At 45.7% G+C, this 4,509-nt stretch overlaps 1 pseudogene; it reads right to left on the bottom strand.

The window, feature by feature from the left end:
• Nucleotides 1–2,635: 2,635 nt before the first annotated feature.
• On the bottom strand, nucleotides 2,636–3,147 carry LOC105290143 (annotated as a pseudogene).
• Between the last annotated feature and the right edge of the window lie 1,362 nt (nucleotides 3,148–4,509).

The raw sequence follows: 4,509 nt of genomic DNA, 5'->3' as shown, positions 1-4,509 counted from the left end.
TTGTTGTTACTGTTGATGACTTTCGGCCAGTTTTAAATATTGCATAAAAATATTTAATATTACAGGAAAAATTTAATATTACAGGAAAAATTTCCTAACCTATTCTTAAGTGAAACAATCGAGTTATAAAACACGCCGTATTATATTTTCCTCTTTTTTATATAAGAATATGCACATTATTAGTACATGCCACCCGCTTCCTAGCTGCAGCACAAAGTAAGTTTATATTTTATTTTACATCCAAATTATAATGATGCCAGACTCCCTACCTCAAAGATCACAGGAAATTCATTCTTCTTACAGTTCCTGTCCAGAGTAATTCTGGGAAGTGCTGGGGAACGTTTGGCAGTTTCACAAATTCAACCTGCTTGCTCTTCCTCTAGCAGCCTGGCTGCAGTAAGGCTCTGACGCCCTGCAGGTCACCTCCGGCAGCTATTTTGGGGAATAGCTCTTGTTTTCCAGACCGCTGGGCCCTTCCTTAGCTGCCTCGACTGCCTAAATCCACGCTCAGGTGTTTAGCAAATCTTTGCTGACTGCTTGGGGGAATAACCCAGAGTCAAGTGCAGTGAATGCCTTGACAGTTTAGTACTTTACATTTGTTTGGGACTCACAAGCCCAAAGTCCCCCTCAGGGTCTGTGCTTTGAGCCTGGGAAGCCTCCACAGGGCAGCACCATCCCAGCCCACTGCTAGCCCCAATGCAGTAAGGTGGCCCCTCCTTGGCACCAGCACCATCCCAGCCCACTGCTAGCCCTAATGCAGTAAGGTGGCCCCTCCTTGGCACAAGAGCTGGCCCTCACGCCCACCCTATGAGACTGAGAGAGAGAGGATCTCTTTCCTTCACAGGAAAGACCCCCACTCGCAGACAGGCATCCCACGTGCATACTGGCACAGAGGGTTTGGTCTGACCTCTCTGATTTAGAAAAAGCAAAACCAGCAGTTGTCAGCACAATCCCCAAAGCCAGTTATATAACTGTAAATGACACAACACAAGGAACACCAAGAGTCCAACCCAACTTTTCATTTAGATAAAAATTATTTATCCAACTCATTAAGGGCACAGTCAGGTTAAAGAATTGCTCCATTTCCATTAGTAACCATGTCACACTATACAGCCGCAGATATATTTATGGCGACTTTGCCATTTTCAGTATCATAAGCAAGTCCTTTACATTCGTGTAACTAAAGAGCCCAGACTGGGACTTCTAAAAACATTAGAAATCTGCTCCAAAGGAGAAATGACATCTTCACCTCCAGAAACCAAAAGTTGCCAACATGTTTCAAATATTATTAACCCCATTACAAACGTCTGTGAGGAAGGGAACATCTCCAGCTGTCACCCTGCTATCAGGTGTTTGTGTGTGTGTGTGTGTGTGTGTGTGTGTGTGCACGTGCAAACATGTGTTTTGTGTATCCATTAAAGACTGGTACCTTGCGTACAAAATCATAAATGATGACTAAAGCAAGATGGCGAGATTGTGAGCAATGTTAGCAATGTTAGTTTCCTTTTATTTTATTTGCTTTTTAGGTTTGGTTTTTTTTTGTTTTTTGTTTTTTTTGCTCGAATTTCGAAATTAGGCTGAAAATGGGGCAAGCACAAAGCACATATGCAAAACTGAGTTTAAGGTTTCTGTGGGTTTTAATCCCCTAATATTTTATTTTCTCTTTCCTTGATTCTTTCTCCTAAAAAACAAAGCTCCATATGTCTGATAAATTAACATTTTCAGTTAATCGGATTTCATTAAGTATTTTACAAGTTTTATAGACAATTGTCCTTAAGCTGGCCTGATGCGCAATGACAGATGGGGCCCGTCTGATCAGAACCCGATGAAAAGAGCGGACTGAAAACCGAGGTGTTCCTTTCAATCAATGTGATTTGGAATTGAAAGAGTTCATTTAAAAAAAAACATTCATGTTGGCAAAGAGGGAGTTGAAATTAGTGATATTTATTGAAAACTACACAACGAGTTTTAAAACCACAGGGCACCTCGATTATCTTGTCTGTAGCCCATTTTTTGAGCTCAAATCTGATTTTTTAAAAATATTAATTTTAAAACTTTAAAGCAATTGTTTTTCTCTGTGCTTGAGTAGTTTCCCATCTGTCAGGCGGCAAATAGGCCGGTGCTTTTTAAAACACATTTTTATTTCAAATTACCAGAATGATACATATTTGTTGATGAAAATAAAATACATATAGAACAGCTCGAAGAAGAACAATCACCCATAATCTCTCTGTGTGTTTATGAAAAATCTGCTCATTTGTGGCATTTACTCCCAGCCTAATACACACACGCACACGCACACACACACACACATACACACACACACACACACACAGATGTACCTACGTGGGAGCACACCTACCCAGGTACATTCACGTATATACAATGACAGGATTGTCCTGGGCACACTGCTTTATAATCTGCTGCTTGTAATTTACCAGTATGTTGTAAACATATATATATATAATTTCTTTTTGCTGCAAAAGCTTTATTGTTTCAGTTTGGTCAGGGCATGGGAGAAGGCTCCTGGGTGGTTAGAAGGCTGCCTAGTGGCTGAAGGGAGAGGCTCAGGCAGAAGCCCAACTTCAGGGGGATACAGCGGGGCGCCTCAAAGGCCTCAGGTCTCCAAAGGCTCCTACTTGTGCTTGAGGATGGGCCTTTGGAAGAGATACTCACCCGGCCCAGCCTGGGGCCCGGCCAGCCTGCAGAGGTTAGTCAGGTGTCACCCATCTTCCCGATGCGTTTCACCTCCTCCTCTAGGAAGTGGCTCTTAGGACGTCACAGAGGTTGGCGCCTGCGCCAGCAGAACCCAGGGCATGCAGATCCAAAAGGGCCTGGTTCAGGTTCTTCTCCATGACCGTAGTGTCTTCCATGGCATCCTGAGTTTTACCCCACTCATCCTGGGAAGGCTTCTGCAGGTCCTGGAAGAGGGCACAGCCGCCCTGCTGGGTTTGCATTTTCAAGAGATGCTGGGGGCCCTCGTGCTTTTCAGCCAACTCACTGAACAAGTGGCCCACGCCCTCTGCAGCCACATTGAGGTGGCAGAAATAGAAGGCCAGAGAGAGGTAGGTGTGGGAGACCCGGAGCTGCAGGATGACCAGGCAGTTGACGGAGGGTGGAATAATTCTGAGGAACTCGGGAGCTCATGGTTACTCGGTGAGAAGGAGTTAATGCTCAAAAAATGGTGTGGGCTGGTTCGCAGAGGCCAAGGAGGATGAGATGGTTCTACTTTAAGGAAATTATGTATGGGAAATAAGAAATAGACAATGAAAATGTACACGGAAGCAGTCATGAGAGCAAAGAATTAGAAATAATTCAAATACCAACAATATGACAGAGCACAATGCAGCCATTAAAAAGCCGTTAACTGAGAATTATTGGTCCCTGCTCTGGGGGAACCCCCAGTCTTGGAGATGCTGAAGAAGTGGGTACAGGGCTACATTTCACCTAAGCCTTCCTTGGATTGTAAAGGAGGCTCAACGTAGTGATAGCTAAGGAGTTCACCCCAAGGAAAGGAGCAGGGATGCTGGGACCCAGGTGCTTGGAAAGATAGGTCACCGTGCAGAGGAGGGAGGCGCTCCAGTTTAGGCTGTGACTGGCGCCCAGCCCCTCCGCATGCTGCCCAGTTCTGCCTCGCCTGCCCCCACATGCATCTCACCCATCAGGGCTGTACGGGAGAGCTGGTTGTGCTTCAGGATGAGCACTGGCTGCCTCACAGTCTGACGCAGAAGGCAAAAGGTTAGGGATGGGGCGTGGGGTGAGCCGTTGGTGGTAGCAGGATCCTATCGGTGCGCAGTGACTGGTGTTGGATTAGACTCCTCCATCCTGGGCAATATGGGGCCTTGACTCAGGAACACCTGCCCTCTCAGTGGGGCTGAAAAAAGAAGACCAGCAAATGCAGAGCTTTCACTGGGAGGTTGGCCGCGGGCCTGCTACCTGGGTGCTTTCTTGCTTTGGCAGAGTGTTCGGTCCCAAATATATATCCCTCTCTGGGAGGTGAACTTGTCACTCAATAAGAAGCAGAACTTCCTGACTGGTAAAGGCATCCGAATGGGAAATCGGTGCAGATCTTCTCAAAGGTCTCTTCGACTCTGAGACCCTGTGTCCCCCTTCCCTTAAAATGCCACCTCGGAAGCCAGTGCACCATCTACCTTGTTAGATGAAAACGCTCTGCTTATGTGAGGTGTCACCCGACTGGCTGCCTGGCCTCCGACTTCTGCTTCTCCGCTTCTCATCTACATGATCTTGGACAAAATAATGAATCCGTCTGCCTCGGTCTCCTCATCCATCTAACAGGATACTACTACTACTTTTCACCTAGGATTGTTGTGAGGATAAAATGAGCTAACATGTGCTCGGTGATTATGCGTTGAATGGGGAATGACTGTCTGTTTTTCCCTCTACACTGAGTGTGTAGACCATAATTCATCTCTGTATCTTTAGCAGCTAAATGTGGATTGCACCAGACATTTCAGCTACAAACCTTTCCCTGGTCTTCCTCTTTCAAGA

This window comes from Pteropus vampyrus, unplaced genomic scaffold (assembly GCF_000151845.1).
Source record: "Pteropus vampyrus isolate Shadow unplaced genomic scaffold, Pvam_2.0 Scaffold32, whole genome shotgun sequence".
NCBI classification, from domain to species: Eukaryota; Metazoa; Chordata; class Mammalia; order Chiroptera; family Pteropodidae; genus Pteropus; species Pteropus vampyrus.
The sequence above is the reverse complement of the archived record's forward strand: the minus strand, read 5'-3'. Positions and strand labels throughout refer to the sequence as shown.